This window comes from Pteropus alecto, unplaced genomic scaffold, assembly GCF_000325575.1.
Source record: "Pteropus alecto unplaced genomic scaffold, ASM32557v1 scaffold21, whole genome shotgun sequence".
Lineage (NCBI taxonomy): Eukaryota > Metazoa > Chordata > Mammalia > Chiroptera > Pteropodidae > Pteropus > Pteropus alecto.
The window spans coordinates 2,398,881-2,417,604 of record NW_006436282.1 but is presented as its reverse complement, the minus strand read 5'-3'; the positions used below and the strand labels follow the sequence as shown (position 1 = coordinate 2,417,604).

Here is an 18,724-nt window from a genome sequence, read left to right as displayed (position 1 = left end):
TGCACAAGCAATACCAAGACTACCAGTTTCTCAACATTCTTGCCAATACTTGTTATTTTCGGTTTTTAGATAACAGCTATCCAAATAGTTGTGAAATGACATCTTGTTGTGGTTTTGATTTACATTTCTCTAATGATTAATGATTTGAACACTTTTTCACGTGCTTGTTGGCCATTTGTATATCTTCTTTGGAGAATTATCTATTCAATTCCTTTACTCGTTTAAAAACCTGGGTATTTTTTTGTTGAGTAGTAGAAGTTCTTTATATATTCTGGATATTAACCCTTAGTGAAATATGTGATTTACAAATATTTTCTGCCATTCCATGGGTTCCCTTTTCACTCTGTTAATAGTGTCCATTGAGGCACAAAAGTTTTAAATTTTGATGTAGTACAATTCATCTATTTTTTTTCCTTTATTGCCTGTGCTTTTGGTGTCAAACCCAAGAAATCATTGCCAAATCCAATGTTACGAAGTTTTCTTATGTTTTCCTTTTTATGATTTTAGCTTTTCTGTTTAAGTCTTTAAGTTAATCTTTAGTATATGGTGTAAGCTAAAAATTCAATTTCATTCTTTTGCATGTAAATATTCAATTTTCCCAACATCATTTGCTGAAAACATGAAATACTTCACAAATTTGCATGTTATACTTGTGCAGGTGCCATGCTAATCTTCTCTATATAATCCAATTTTAGTATACGTACTGCCAAAACAAGCACTAGATGTCTTCTACAGTTAAAATTAAAACTATCTTTGAGATTTCTCAAAGATCCCCTGGAAAATCACAACTATTTACATATTTATCTTATAAAAAGAGAAATGCCAGAAATATTTTAGGTTGCTTTGATTATACTTTATGTTTCTGAATTAGTTCATCACTATTATAAGAAATTTATGGGAAGCATTGTCAAATGAAAGGATAATTTTCTAAAATGAAAGGATAAAATGTTGCTCATATAAAATTTTCTGAGATTGTACATTGTGCAAAATAAATCAACAAGCTCGAGAGATTTGTTAATGTCTTCATTATCCATGATATAATCTTACCCAGGGAAAAATATTGATAAAATTGTTATGAAAGAGTTGTGTATTATACCCATTGGAGAAATTTACTCCCCTCAATTTTGATACTGTTAGTTACCGTCAAAGTTGATCTCATCAATTTAGTCACACCATGTAGCAGAAAGTTCTGCTTCTTTGGTGGTTATAATACAAAAACTATTCTTCACCAGATCAGAAGCCATACTCTTAAAAAGTTCTTCAAGAGAAGGGCTTCAAAAATGAGAAAACATAATATGTAATCCACGTATTGTGAAATAATTATTATATCTTAAGGCAATTATTTTATTTATGAAAAGATCTTCAGAAGTAGCCTCAAAACACTGATTTTGCTTCATCAATAAATAAATAAATAAATAAATAAATAAATAATAAAACAGTTGAGTTTTTGAAAAATATACTAAAATTCCAAGGTTGTGAAAGGTGTTTCTGCTCTTTTTGTTGCATAATGTTTAGTTACACATTAATATATATTTAAAGCATATATTTGGTCCCAAAAAGAAATAAATTTCATTTTAAATATCATTTTGACAAGATAAGCTTTTTTTTGCTTAATTAATTTAAAGGAAAGGAAGCACCTTGATTTTGTTTACTGACTAGGAAGGATTATAAATTTATCCTTATATATATTTTAAATAATTAGATAATAAAATTTTAACTATTTTAAATATTAAAATCATTATTTTAAATAAAAGCTCTACATTTTTAGAAGGAAAATTATTTTGATAGAATGTGGATTATATGTAGATATGCTAATGTAAAAATATTTTATTAAATTCCCTTTTTTATTGTATACCATACAAAAATAGATAAAATGATTTTTAAAACTTTGGAGAATTCATAAGTAAAAAAAGATTAGAAAATGTTAGGTTATGTAATTATAAACTAGTTTAGAGATAATTATATTAATATAAGTTAATAAAAGGTTTATATTAGTGAAAAAATACCCATAATTTTATAATAAAATAATTCTTAATAAAAAGGGATATTTTCTAATAGATATGTACGTAAATTCTAATTGTATCTAAGCATTCACAAAATTCATATCTGTGGTCAAGTGTTATGTTTTAAGAAATATTGAAGAAGTTCAATTTTCGAGCTTTACTCATTTTTTAAATTCTTTGGTTTAGAAGAGTATTTTGACACTTTATCCATTTTATAAGCATCTAGATAAAATGAACATTCCTAGCATTGTTTATATAGTAACAATGGGGCAGCTGAAAATGGAAACATATACAGCTTTTGTAGTTTCAACTTAAATAGGGACAGGATAAGCTCCCTTTCTTTTGCTCCAGCTTCTGCTCCTCATAAAAGCAAACATTTTGCTAATGGCAAATTCAGTATACCTCGGGCTCTCAAGAATGTTAAAGCCTCCTATTCCTTATGACACTTAAGCTAGTACTGGGATGGCTCCTGAACCTGTCAAGGAGTATAATTTTTAATTATTTTGTGTGTGCAGTCAAAGAAACTCAGGAAATAGGATTGTTTGAAGATACTTTCAGTATAGTCTTGGATAATTGTTGGATATCCCTCCAGCATCAGAACTTCTTTGTGGAAACCTCTCTATCTACCTGCCCCTGCATGTGACTTCTAGATTCTAAACAGTGGTTTGAGGTGTCATCCTGAAGTTCAAGGCTTTGAATAAGGGCATTATTTCCCCCTTAAATTAGTATATTAGGTTATGGAAATTCTGGGCTATGGTTTATGCTGTTTATGTTACCACAAGCATACACAAGAATGAATGTTGAAGTTGGCACCTACTAGAGGTATACTTGGAAAGTGCCAACAAGAACAACAACAACAATAAAAACCTAGCACAAAGGACATTTTTGAGGAGTATTCTTTGGAGGAAGAGGAGCTTAAAGCATTGACTACTCCGAATTAGCAAAGCAAATTTTATATATTGATGATTCCTCTTCTTCATCCCTTACAACCAGTCAAACCCAATCCTATTATCAAGCTTAAAAAATAAGAAACAGCTGAATGGATTACCATTAATTTGAATATCCCGATAGTATAAGCTCTAGGTGATGAACAAACTATTTGGTGTCACCCAGCCATGCCTAAAGAAATAGAAGAGAAAGAAGAAGACATGAAACCAGGCATCAGCCACTGCAAAGCCAATTGAATTATCGGTGCAAGAGCAATTGTATTATTGTTGAAGGAATGGGCATATTGCACTAAAATGTTTTATCAGAAAAAGAAGTATCAGTGAAACCATATTTCAGAAAGATTTTTGAAAGAGCAGGCTTTCTAGAGCCCTGTTATCTTTTGCTATTTCCAATCTAGCTAATCCCATTATTGACGATAACTATTATATTTTAATCCCAATCCCAAACCTGGTAGTTTATGCATTTATTCAGCAAACATTTGGATGTCAATTAGACTTCTGATATAGTGCATTGATGAGATGATGAGGACCCAGATAAGGAAAAAGGGACAGAAAAGATAGGGTTAAAATATGTTTGAAGTTGGATGTATAGGATATAGAGGCTGATTAGAGTAAAAGAATAACAGGAAGTTTGAGGCATTAAAAGAGGATATAATCATGACTCTCATACAAATATAAAATGGACACCTGCCAAAGATTGTATTTTACTCGTTAATTAATGAGGGAGTCATAGATGTACCAACTGATTCAAGTGAGAGTTAAAGAATCACACATATATAGAGATTAAGTATGTTGAAATTAATTTACAAGTAGTTGTAAATCGGGCTTATTCCATGGGCAGAGATAAAGCAATTGCACCTACCCCAAACAAAATTCACATGCATAATTTTAGACAGCAATCATCTGCATTGCTATCAGTTATCTATAATTTATAAGAAATGTAAAATAGCTCAAAGAAAATGAAAGTACAGAGTAGCTACAGAATCAGATATCAGTTATGGTGTTCTTCAGCAACTACTTAATTTTCCATTGAAGACATTCAGTAAGTCATTTTGGTCCAGTTCGAAAGAAAGAAGATAATGAATTTAAAACGTTTTGAGTTTTCGTGTCCTTCAAGATCTGAAAATACTGACAAAAGCTCTCTATATTTGACATTTGGAAATTGGTGTTACTTTTTCAGAAAAGACTAATAACAAGACTCAGAATCTTGAGGTTTATTGATCTGAATCTTCCAGATGAGACACAGTAAAACATTGTTAACAAAGTAGACTCTCAAGTCAGATTGCCAAAGTTCAAATTCTGACACTAAGTAGTTATTGACTTTGGGCAAATTATTTACTTTCTCTATAACACAGTTTCTTCATTGCTAAAATGAGAAAAAATAACACTATTTAATTTATAGGACTCTTGAGAGGACACCATAACAAATGTTATGTGCCGGATATATCGTAAGCACTCAGTAAACTTTATGTATTAGTATCCTGAAAGGCTATTAATATTGCCAGTCTTCTTATGAAGAGTACCTTTCAAAGGAAGTTTATGTAAATCCATTACATTTTCTAGTTCCTTGCAATTTTCACTTGCACACATTCTCAGCCCCATCACCTCATAAAACACAACCTCATAAGCTAATCCCATAAGACACAGCTAGGGGCATTATCATGAGAGATGAAAGGAACAACCATTGACCAACTTCAGCTATGGAAGTCTCATCTCGTCATCTCTTATGCCCTCTTGGCATCTTAAATCCTATAGCACTCACCTGACAGCCAGGAATATTTTGCAGTTAAATCCAGACTCTGACACTCTGGCACCAAAAATATTGCTTAGTTTCTTTCCCATAGCGCATATTTATTGATCAAATAAGAATTATTTAATCAAATAAAAGATCAAAAATTACATAAACCCTACTTGTCAAATAGGGAAATAAACATTTTAAAGCAAAATTGAGAGCATATTATTAATAAGAAATGTTTAATGATAGGTGGCTTGGATAGATTCTATTGCCGAAGAATAAAGGTAAAGAAATACTGAACAAAGCAGTTTTATATAGGTTCCCTCACCACTTAAGCAAGGAGTCTGCAATTCCTTTTACAATTGCAATTAAAGCCTTAACAATCTCAGCTATGCAAAAAAAAAAAAAAAAAAAAAGGAAAAAATGCTTAAGAAAAAATTCTGGAAAAACATACATCAAATTATTAACTAAAAATGACTCAGGATAATGAGTTTATGGCTTTTTCACCTTTACATTTTACTCTGCTCTCCACATTTTGTATAATAAATCATTTCAAAGTTTAATTAAAAATAAAGGAGACCAAAACCCACAACACTTTCATGAATGCCCTTTGAGTCCTCAGACAAAAGAGAAGGGAAAGGTGAAGACACATAAGGCAATATAAAAATAAGTCTTTATTTTTTTCACTAACCACATACTGCTATGTCAAATAACAAATATTTTTCTATGTCTTCAGTATAGAATATATTATTTCTATTTTGGGAATACACTTGAAGAGTTATGGAACACCTGGCTAAAAAAAGTAGCCAACTTTATGATAGAAAGTTCCGTATTTCCCTGGTAAACACACAATTGTTATTTCAGCTTTGGCAATAGCAAATGCGCACTCCTGTTAAAGTTACCAAGTTACTTACTCCCCTGTTTCCATGATAGCCACTTTTTTTAAATGTATACATCTAAAAATCACAAAATTAAGAATGGAATTTTTTCCAGGACAAAGTTCCACAGCTCAGACTAAGAGGTAAGTGATCTGTGTTTGAATTGAAACACAGATCAACACTCTGGTTCCTTTTTAATCATCACAAAATAAAGTTCCTCGACCGAACTTAAGGAAGATTTGGAAATGGGGAGAAACAATCAATAAGGGATTTAACTTCAAAATCAGGAAAAACATTGCTAACCGACTAGAAGTGAGGATCTCTGAAAGTAATTCCCTCACAATGTTTCTTTTGTCTGCCTCTGAAAAGGAATTCGTAGCTTACACACACAGAACCCCTTTTCTATGGTAACAGCAACTTTCCCCAGGGCAACAGGAAGTAGGAAGGGAAAATATTTTGCAGGTCTGAGGTAGAGTTAAATAGGTGAATTTTTCAGTATACAATCAGGCTTCTCCAGGCTCTGACTTTCCCTTCATCAAGGACTCCTTGCCTTCCTGCTCTTTTTTCTTCCCTTATTCTTTCAAAGTTTACTCTCAACAATCTGCAATAATGTTCTTAAAATGTAAATACTTGATTATAGGTCATTATGTTAGGTATTTACTCACAATAGGGAATATACTCATAACCATAGGATGATGCTCTATAGGTGACATTTAAGTCATAAAGACAGGTTAAAGAGAAAAGAATCCTTTGGTAAGCCTTAAATTACACTCCTGTAGCTGCCTTCTTATAAAGTCATAAAATGTTAGTCCTATCCAGAATGATTTCTATTTTTTCCATATTTAATTAAGGTTAAAAATATTTATATATATATATATGTAAAATTTACCATCTTAACCTTGTTTAAGTGTATAGTTCCGTAGAGTTAAGTGTATTCACATTGTTGTGCAATGTATCTTTAGAACTTTTTCAAGTTGCAAAACTGAAACTCTAAAACCATTAAGCAACTCCTCATTTCTCTCTTCCTGAGGTCTCTAGTAATCACTCTTCCACTGCCCTATGGATTTGACTACTTTAGATACTTCATATAAGTGGAATCATACAGTATGCTGTCTTTTTGTGACTGGCTTATTTCACTTAGCATAATATCTTCAAGTTTCATCCACGTCGTAGTATGTGACATGATTTCTCTCCTTTTTTAAGGCTGAATCATATTCCTTGCATATATATCACATATGTTTGGGATGCTTCCACCTCTTGGCTATTGTGAATAATGTTACTATGAACATGGGTGTGCCAATATATATGCCCAGAAGTGGGATTGCTGGATCATACGTTAATTAAATTTTAATATTTTGAGCAATCTCCATATTGTTTCCCTAGCAAGTGTACTATTTTTCATTTTCACTAACAAAACGCAAAGGCTCCAATTTCTGCACATTTTTGCCAACATTTGTTATTTTTTTTCACGGTAACCATCCTAATGGATGTGAAGTACTATTTCATGGTGGTTTTGAAGATTTATATTTTTCAATACTACATTTTTTTTTTGCACTAGGCCATCCAATTTATAAACCTTGCTTATAACTTCATTAATTGCCATATCATATACCTGCAAATATTACAATGCTTGGCAAACAATGATACAAAAAAATGAAAAGGCTTAGTGATTTCCCAAGACCCACAGGAAATTAGTGATAAATTGGCAGTTGAATTTGTAGCTATTGATTTCCCAACTATTTACATAATTCCTAGAAACACACATAAACTTCTGGTTTCCATGTTCTGTTATTATTTCTCTATGCTGGGAATACACTTGAAGAGTTATGCTAATATATGTATTTTTTTACTTCCTAATATGGATGCCACCAAATCTTTATGAAAGACATACATAGAGCCATGTTATATATTTGCACATGTTAACATTAAAAACATTCTTTATAAGCTACTTAGATGAAAACAAAGAGAAAATGATTTCTGATTGATAATCGTCATATAATACAACTTTATCATAAAGCTTTAAGAAAATACAAAAGCACATAAATCTGAGGGAAGAAAAGGAAGTCTGTTGAAACAACATAAGAAATTTCAAAGTAATTTAATGTTTCACAGAATATGTAACTTTCAATTTAAAAGATGTTATCTTGATGGTCTATGTACAATACTTAGTTAAAATATAATAAAGTCCAGAAGAGCACAAAAATTCAGTTAAAATTAATTCATTACTACATATTAAAGTATATTTTTATAAAAGTAACATTATAAGTCTCATACAAATATAGTATGAAACTGTGTCAAATGTTATTAAATTCATTTATGAGGAAACCAGTAAGGCGCATTGATTCAAGGCACATTTGAGAAGCTATTATATACGTGTTTGAGTGTATACAAATACACACACACACACACACACACACAGAAATGTTTAGATAACGTGATTGGGTAAGATAATATTTTATAGGGCAAACAGTGTTATCTGTTTTACTGGACAGAGACTATTTCCTTTTCTATTGAACAAAAGTCTTGTTAAAAGATAAACTGAGGCATATTAAAAATTTTAAGAGTTTATTTGAGCAAAAATCAAAAATCGATTCAAATTGAATAGCACCAAATAGAAAGTGGATAGCAGCACTTAGCCAACAGCAGCCAAAAAAGGAAATTATTTGATTGGCTATAGTTTAAAGCTTAGTTGGCTGTTCGTGATTGGTTGTCCTCAGGTTTTGATTTTGTAATCTTAAAGTATTTACAGGCTTGGCTTAGCTTTTGGTTTGCTTACGTAGACACCAAGGCGTTGGAGCCACCTCAGACTAATGACTTCCTTGTTTAATTAATTTGACAGTCTATAAATTGATACTTGAAAACTTCAATTGATAGAGTACAGTAGGCATAAGTAGGCACTTCTGAAATTGTAGTCCCTGGGCCAGGAGCATCTGCATGACTTGGAATTTGTTAGAAATAACAACTCTCAGGCCCAGCGCCAGATCTAGGGAATCAGAGACTCTGCGTAGGGTTTACCCCTACTCTGTGATTTAATAAGTCCTTCAGGTGAAGTCCATTCTAATGTATGGTGAAGTCTGAGAACCAGGCTCCTAGATAACCTTGGGATGACTGTCACCCTAGAATGACACTGAAGGGACATGGCATCCAACTTTTCACCTTACTTTCAAATTTTGCCTATTTTTTCATAGCAAATGAAAATGTTAACACTTTGAAGTCTATCATTTTCCCCAGATTTCGAAAATGTCTACCGATGTCATTTTTACATTTAGAGCCATCTTCTGTCTCTTACTCCTCAGGCACTTTTATAGAATAGTCCCAAATATTAAATTTAAAAAATGCTAATGTTATAATATTTTAATAAAATAATCGTTGTGCCTATAGTTTCCTATAGCTTATGGAGAAATTTATGAGATGTGAGTTGTTGTTAGCCAACTTATAATGGAGCCTACAAAGTTCTATATTTGCCATGTTAGACCTTAGAAGAGATCTCATCTCGTAATGCTGGTAATGCATTATTTATTTTGCATAACAAGTGTTATTGTTAAATGAATTAACATTGATTCTTTTGTTGCACATTCCTGGCAGAATTATAATTCTTTTAAGGTGTGCTGACAGGACTGATTTCTAATCTCGGTTTTTATAACTCTGTTCTTCCTTTATACAATATTGCCAAATAGTATTAAGCACTCTAAGGAAGAAGAACTTCCAGCAGTAACACATTCTATTTCACACTGATTCTCATGACTCATCTCAATAATATGTTGTTTTGAAGGTCAGCAGCTGGCAGGAAAAAGCAGGGAAGTAATGCATGAAGTTTTAAAGTTCATAGTACACACACAAAAAAAATCTCTACGCAACTGATGCACATGTCTATTTACGCTTTTAGATTTTCCATACCTTAAATTTACTGTTCAAAACTGTGATTACTTCTCTATGTAGTTATGGGCACAGTATAGCATTTGTCTAGCAAACTGAAAGAAAACAAACCAAATACACTTATTTTTAAATGCCCTCCCTTTCAATTACACACGTTTATTGTAGAAATTTTAGAAAATAGAATCTAAAAGCAGAAACATCATTCAAAATTCCACCTTCCAGAATAACCATAATAAATATTTTCATCTTCATATAAAAATATATTTATATTAACATATGTTTTTTATGTTAATAAGCATATACGTGGTTCAGAAAAGCTAAGAAAAATTCTCAGAAGTACTGAAATGAATTTTACAAACATCTAATAATAGTTTGCATTTAAAAGTAAAGATGCCCATGTTGAAGAATCTTGGCAAAAGCACAAATTCCAAATATACAGATGAAAAAATATGAATTTTCAATTAGGTTAATGCATATATAGTCTAGGCTAACCTGTTCATTCTGATTTTACCTAGTGATTTAGTCACCCATTGTGAAGTGGAAGAAACAAATGTGGCCACTACATCAAGATGACAGACATTATTTGCTTTCATCTGTAAAATCATCTTTAAAAATAGGAGCGATACAAGAAAAGGAACAAATCTATGACAGCACTGGAGACAATGCAGGGTGTCATTGTCATACTAAGAACTTGAAGAATTTCTATAAAATATACAGTTGATAGCAGGATGAGTGCTAGAAACCTCAGAGAAATGCAAAACACTGAGTCTCCAGAGTTAGTAATGGGAGCTGGCCACAGGCCAATTAGTGAGCCAATTCATTAAATAATTGTGCAATAGTTAGGACAGTCCCAATTTGAATGTTCTTTAGCCTACAGGCTAAATCTTGTTAGAAGTGCTAAATAAGGTGGAAATTCTGACTCATGTAATATGAAGATCTACCATGAGCTTCAGGGTTGGAGTAAGGTAAAAAAGTAAAATCTGACCCTCAAATGAACATAAATGGACATGAAGAAAACAACAACACGTAGCTTCAGGCTGAAGTGAGTTGGACCACAGCTATTCTTTCCTTATCTCACTATTTCAGGAATGTTAGTAGATTGTTTGCTTCTTATTCATGGGCCCTTCATAACAGCTGCCCTTTATTCCCCAGCAAGAAACATTTCTTAAGCTTTCTTCACCACTCTTATGGAACCCTAAAGTTACTTCTTCTTTTGGGAGCAGTTATCTCTAGGAAAAAAAGCTTGAAAATGCCCCGCCCCCTGCAAAAACCTCCATGACACTTATACTGATGAACCAAGTCCCTTATTTATAAATATAAATACAAAAAATTAGTTACCAGGCATTTTGAGGAAAGCAAAATGCAAGAAAAGAGACATCAAGTGAACACTCAAATATGGAGGAAAAAAGATAACCTCCTATATATTTAAAATTCATACTTTCAAATAGGTTTGAAAGGTTATTGCACCCAAAGACTGAAACTATCAGAATAAGAGGATTCTTGGAAATTTAAAGCATGACACTATTATATTTTTGAAAAAAGAACTCAACTGTACGATTGAAGAGCAATAAAATAATTGTAGAACGACCTAATTACCAGAAGATCAAATAGAAAGGAATTTGCTATTTTAGGCACTAAGCAAAGAGGTGGAAAATATGAAAAAAAAAATTGTTAAGAAAATATTGAGTAGACATTTGTCATTCTTTCTAGCTTCTCAGCAATTTTGAACAGCCTTCCAGTATTTGCAGAATTTCCCGCTTTATGAGCATTGCCAAGGTAGAAGCCAGACACTTGCTTCCCCAGTCTTCTTTGTTATTTGAAGGTAAATTTTATTAGTTAAAATAATATTGCAAACTCCAGGGCAGCCCCTACTAAATTATTTTTTAAAAAGAGGTATAATTAACATTCTTAAAGATAAGTTAAATCACAAAACGTTCAATTGAACCACAGAAAACAAAAAGTGGAGGAAAAAGAAATAACGAAGAACAAGTACTATGAATAGAAAAGAGTTATAAACAAGGTAGATATTAATCAAACTGTATCAGTAATCACTTTAAATGTGAGTAATCTAAATATATTAATTAAAAGACAGAGATTGTATAAGTGGTTAAAAATCAAACCGAACTATAGGTTGTTTACAAAAAAATTACTCTAACTGTAAGACACAAATAGATTAAAAGTGAAGTAATGGAGAGGGATATACTATATTAACATTAATTAAAAAAAAAAAGAAAGCCAGAGTAGCTATATGAATTTCAAAAAAAGCAGACTTCAGAAAAGAAAATTATTAGAGATAAAGATATATATTACACAATGGTAAAGTTGTCAATTCTCCAAGAAGACCTAATAACAGACTTTGAAAATACATGAGGTGTAACCGATAGAACTGTTAGGAGAAATAGATAAATCTACAATTAAATGTGGAGACTTCAAAGCCCCTCTTTCCTTATGTAATGCATAAATCAAACAGAAAGAAAAATAAGAATATAATTGACTAAAACAGTACTACCAATCAATTTGATCTAATTGACATTAATAGAATGCTCTATACAATATACATTCTTCTCAAGCCCACATGGAACATTCACAAATGTAGACAACAATCTAGGACATAAAAGGCACCTTTAAAAATTTAAAAGTGTAGAAATCATAGAAAGAGTGCTATAAGACCACAATGGCATTAAACCAGATCAAGAAAATTCTATATCTGAAGAATTACCAAATATTTGGAGATTAAACAACATATGTCTAAATGACACATGGGTCAACAAAGAAGTCTCAAGAAATTATGAAAATTTCGAACTTAACAAAAATGAAAATATAACTTATCAAAATTTGTGGAATGCAGAAAAACAGTACTTAGCAGTAAATTTATAGTATTAAATGTCTAGTTTAGAAAGCAAAAAATCCAAAATCAATAATCTAGCTTAGTAAACTAGAGAAAAAAGATCAATTTTTACCTAAAGGAGGCAGAAAGAAAGATATAATAATAATGAAAACAGAAATTAATGCTGTTGAAAAGAGAAAAACATTAGCAAAAATAGCAAAATCAAAAGCTGACTTTAAAAACATTAGTAAAATTGACAAACCTATGGCCAGACTAACCAAGAAAAAAGAGAGAAGACACAAATTATAAACATCAGAAATCAAAGAGGAAACATTACTTCAGATCATATGAACAGTAAAAAGATAATAAAGGAGTACTATGAACAGCTCTATGCCCACACATTTGATAGTCTAGATGAAATGGACCAATTTCTTGAAAGATAAAATTTGCCGAAACTCACACAGGAAGAAATAAACAATCTTTAAATCTATCAAAGGAACTGAATCAATTATTAAAAACCTTCCCAAACAGAAAGCAGCAGGCCCAGATGGGTTCACAAGCGAATTCTACCAAACATTTAAGGAAGCATTTATTGCCAAGTCTCTACAATCTCTTTCAGAGGGTAGAAGCAGAAGGAATAATTCCTAACACACTTTATGAGGACAGCATTATCCTAATACCAGCATTACAAGAACACTACAGATGAATCTCTCTTGTGAACCCATCTGGGCCTGCTGCTAAAAGTCTCAACAAAAAGTGCAAAAAGTCTCAACAAAATGTATAACATGAATTATACACCATGACCAAGTGGGATTTATCCTAGGTATGCAGGCCTAGTTCAACACTTGAAAATCAATTGATGTAATCCATCACATCGATAGGCTAAAAAAGAAAAATCACATGATTATATTGATAAAAATAGAAAGTGCATTTGATAAACTCCAATATGAACTCATGACAAAAACTTTCAACAATATAGGATTAGGGGGGAACATCCTCAACTAGACGATAAAAAATATCTATAAAAGTCCTAGAATAGCTTTTTACGAAGATGGTGCCAGAAGGCAAGAAGGAAGTCCCTGCCCCTCCTAAAGCCGAAGCCAAAGCGAAGGCTTTGAAGGCAGAGAAAGCAGTGCTTAAAGGCATCCACAGCCACACAAAAAAAGAAGATACACACATGACCCACCTTCCAATGGCCCAAGACACTACAGCTCCAAAGGCAACCCAAATATCCTCAGAAGAGCATATTTCCCCTCCATCGGAGAAACAAGCTTGACCACTATGCTGTCATCAAGTTCCCCCTGACTACTGGGTCAGTCATGAAGAAGATAGAGACAACAATACGCTTGTGATCATTGTGGATGTCAAGGCCAATAAGCACCAGATCAAACAGGCTGTGAAGAAGCTCTGTGACATTGACATGGCCAAAGTCAACACCCCGATCGGGCCTGGTGGAGATAAGAAGATATATTTTCGGCTGGCTCCCGGCTATGATGCTTTGGTTGTTGCTGACAAAATTAGGATCATCTAAACTGAATCCAGCTGGCTAATTCTAAATATAAAAATTTTTCACTGTATGTTTATGTGGATTTCTGTTTGGGCTGCAGGGAGGACATACTGTGATATATACACACTATAAATAATGAAGTTTGGGCAAGAAAAAGAAAATCATAGAATAAAATATAGGGAGAAAGCTTTGTGACATTGGTCGTGGCAATAAATTTTTGGATATGACACCGAAAGCACAGGCAACAAAGGCATAAATAAACAAGGGGGATTATATCAAACCAACATGCTCTGCATGGTAAAGGAAACAATCAACAGTATGGAAAGGCAGCCTACCAAATGGGAGAAAAAAATTGCAAATCATATATCTGATAAGGGGTTAATATCCAAAATATATAAAGAATCATATAACTCAATAGTAAAAATCAGTCTAATTTTAAAATGGGCAAAGGATCTGAATAGACATTTTTTTGCAGAAGACATACAGATGGCCAACAGTATGTGAAAAGATACTCAACATCACTAATCATCAGGGAAATGCAATCAAAACCACCATGAGCTATTACCTCACACCTATTAGAATGATTATCATAAAAAAAAAAGACAAGTGTTGGCTATGATGTGGAGAGAAGGGAGCCCTTGTGCACTGTTGATGGCGATGTAAATTAGTGCAGATACCGTGGAAAACAGGTTGGAGGTTCCTCAAAATGTTAAAAATAGCACTACTATATGAGTCAGCAATTCCACATCTGAATATTTATCCAAAGGAAACAACAGTACCAACTCAAAAAGATATCAGCACCTCCATGTTCACTGCAGACATGTTTCCATGTCTTCACTATTGTAAATAAGTGTCCATTAATGGATGAATAAAGAAAATGTGGTACATATATACAATGGACTATTATTCAGCCATATAAAAGAAGAAAATCTTGCCTTTTGTGACCATATAGATGGACCTCAAGGACATTATGCTAAGTGATATGTCAGACAGAAAAAGATACCATGGATCTCACTGACATGCGGAATCTTTTAAAAAAGAGAGAAAATAAAGAATGCACAGGTACAGAGAAGAGATTGGTGGTTACAAGAGATAAGGAGATGAGGGTGGGCAAAATGGGTGAAAGTAGTCAAAAGGAACAAATTTCCAGTTATAAAATATATAAGTATGGGCTGGGTATGTAATGTATAGCATGATGTCTGTAGTTTAAAATACTGAATTATTTCAAATAATAATATTTGAAAGTTGCTAGGAAAGGAAATCTTAAAAGTTGTCATCACAAGAAAAAAATGTTAGTATGTGTGCTGATTGAAGATTAACTAGATTTACTGTGGTTATCATATTTTATAATGACCTTGAGGACATTATATACTAAGTAATATAAGTCATACAGAATCATTATGTTGTATACCTGAAACTAATATGTTATATGTCAATTATATCTCAATTTTATTAAAAGATACACTTTAATTCACATCTAACTTCCTATGTTCATTCTCAAGTAGGTTCAAAAGAGAAGAGAGGTGATTAGTGAACACTCTCGCAAACCCAACGTTGGATTTAAGCACTTGGTTACAAAACTTAAATCTAGTTCTCGGAATTGGGCATTATTTCAGTGTTAGAATGACAGGGTAATTTGATACGCCAATTTTGTGATCCTAAAAGCTTGTAAAATACTATCACCCTACTGTGATTAATCTTAAGAACTGTAATCGGTGATAAAACTTTTAGTGGTACTCAGATGACTCAAAGTTATAAAAATGAGCAATACAGTCTTGAAATCGATTTAGGCCTAGATGATAGATATATATATGCTAACATCAGGTTGATGTAATTGAGATATAAATAATGTTGAAACCTCTTAGAAATAGAATAGAAAAAATGTTTTTATTGTATACAATGGCAACCTATTTCTTTCTTGGCTTATGATATGGACTCCCTGAAAAGAACGAGCCAATGACAGAAGTTGGTGACAGTTTAAATTCAGTGATTTTCTTATGTAAGTACTACAAAGCCAGACACAAAACATAATTAATGATCTTCCAGAGGTTGCTCTCTTTTTAGTTATTGTCTTGGGTCAAATGTTATTCTGTAAATTATTTTGAGTTACCAGGAAGCAGGATCCCTAATGTACATGTGTCAACTATCTCTAGGGGCTACCTGCGAATTGAATTAGGGAGCTTTATTGTGTGCTAAAGAGGTTTCTTGGGAGGTTAATTTGGGAGCAAAGAACCACTTAGCCTTTGTCTCTTGTTGATCCTTCTGAATTCTCAAACACTAATAAAAATAAATAAACATTTAAGAAATTTATTGTATTCTAGAAAAAAGCTCAAAGTAAAAAAATATGTTAAGAAAGATTCTTATCTGCACTTAATGTTGATGTTATAGTGCCTGCTCCCAAATAACTTGGGCCACCATGGTGCCTAAGAAAGTTGGGGTACCCTGCCTTGCTGGTGAATCATTGGGTGCTCATCCTTCAACTATGTTAGGTATCTCAGTGTAAAGTCTGTGCCCAGCATTGTGTTCCCCAACACCTCACTCAGTGTCTGGCACATTAAAATAAACCAGTTATTATTGAACACACACAAACACATGTATTCATTTAACCATCCATCCATTTAATTAATTAATTATCTATCCAGATTTTTCTCTATGTATATTCAAAGAAGCCAGAAAAAGAGTAAAAGGTAAGGATTGAGTATTTACTTATCTCTGAAACATCTTAAAAAATTATTAAGCACACATTTATTCATTTATCTATGTATCTATCCATCTATTTATTATTTAGCATTTATCTATCCAGATTTCTCTCTATATATATTTAAAGAAACCAGAAAAGGAGTAAAGGGTGAGAGTAAGGTATTTAATTTCTCCAGAAATATTAGGTGTTTGGGTTATCACATATTTTATGGGAATGTACCAAATATTTTCTTATTCTTGTTATGAATTTGAAACCATTGTCTTAGTTTTTTATGTTCTTTATGAATTCAAAACCATTGTCTTAGTTTTGATTGCTATTATTATTCCACAAATAATTTTGTTTACCCTCCCCCACCATTAAGTTCTTCTTTCTTCTTGTAGTTCTTGATCCGGAATTCATTAATGTATTTTTTGAGGTATGAATCAAAAGTGATTCTCTACACTAATATTTTATTGCTCATATGTTTTTTTAAAATTCTGTATTTCCCCAATGTTGTGTTACTTATACAATTTATTCAAGAAAGGTAACTCAGAGCTCCAATCAGTGAAACATAGGCCTCTATCAAGATTGACCAATGAAGGTACATTTACGTGTTTTAATGTAGTGTAGTCCTCATTTTAAACAATTGTTTTGGTTAATAACCGGCCTCAACTACACTGGATTAGAGAGATTCTTTATACAATTTCTGCAGCTATACACAGACTTGATACCTCTCTGGGCAGCCATTTCTTTTGTAAAACCGATATGGATTTTTAACAGATGTTGCCATTGCTGTATACAATAAGTTTAATGTTCTGAACTAGCCTTGTGATCCAGCTGCATAATCAAATGTAATACAATCTTGAGACTCAACAATGTTTCCCTTAAGTTTTGTCTAGTCATATGGTTTATAGTGAGGGTGTGTGTGTGTGTGTGTGTGTGTGTGTGTGTGTGTGTGTCAGGATGGGAGGAGCCTAGGTGTGAAAAAGAGGAATGAATAATTTCCTTTGAGCGATTTGATTACTAGCTTTATACTTCATGGTTTAAACAAGTAACCCTTCAAATAGGCATTTGGTAGGCATTTGTGTCCCCCTCCCAATTTCTCCAACTCCACCCACTACCCTGCACACCGTGGAAGTCTGTGAACTCTGGGCTGGATGGACAAATATTCAGGGTAGCCTGCTTCCAAGAAGAGGTGTTTTAAGTTGTGTGATTTTTTTATCATTATCATTTATCATAGTGTACATTTTTTATCATTTAGTCATCTTCTATATATCTGTCCCCAAAAGCCACTGTGTTTGTGACCACCACATCATATGAATCCAGCAACTCTTTGAAACTAGTACATCATTAAAAGTCCCCTTTTCAGGCTTTTTTTTTTGCCCCCGGAAGGTATGGGGAGGAACTGGCAATGTTGTTTTTCTCCAGTTTTAGTGAGACCTAATTGACATACATCACTGTGTATGTTTAAGGTGTACAGCATAATGGTTTGACATATATATTGTAAAATGATTACTGCTATTTAGTTCAGGTTTTCTGTATGCAACCTATTATTCTACAACTCTAATGTCATTGTTTTGAAATGTGATGGACGAGTGCTTTATGAACATGTCACTTCTTTAGATGATTTTCATGATCACTCTCATACTATGTTAACTGGTATTAAAAACATCTGTATGTTAATTCCCCACATCACCACCTGACTTCATTTGGTACGTCTTCCTTTTGTCCTCATGTTTTTACAATCTTTAATCTCAAATATTATAATTAAAATTGATATTAAAATTTTTGCTAAAGATTTGCAGCTTAAAATTTTTTTATATTATGTCATTACTTATATTAATTTTTTAAGTTTTGCATCTTAAAAAAGTTTATACAGCAATAGAATTGCTGTTAATTGTGACTATTTTACATGTTAAAGTTTTGCAGCTGGAAAGTTTTAGTTATTTCTTGGAGTATTCTGAATAATAAGATACTGGGTTGCTTGATTAATATATACTTTACACCCTCCACACTTCTGAACTTACCCCCAACTCGACCCTCCCACCTCTTCTTCCCATCCCACACCCATCCTCTGGACTCCCCCACCTTCCCTGTTACCCATCCTCCCCACTGCCTTGCCCTCCACACTCCTTCATCTTCCCCCACCACTCCCTACTCTGTCCACTCCCCACCCCTGTCTATTCCTCCACACCCCCAACCCCCACACCCTGCCCACTCTCCTACCCTGTTCCCTTGATACTGGTGGCCGCTGAAATGATCAGGACACAG

The 18,724-nt window shown here is 32.9% G+C and overlaps 1 non-coding gene across 1 annotated transcript; it reads right to left on the bottom strand.

Moving 5' to 3' along the window:
- Window positions 1–613: 613 nt before the first annotated feature.
- Window positions 614–719, bottom strand: LOC112479965. The gene has a single exon (XR_003046388.1). It is a non-coding gene; the product is annotated as a U6 spliceosomal RNA (small nuclear RNA).
- Window positions 720–18,724: the final 18,005 nt, after the last annotated feature.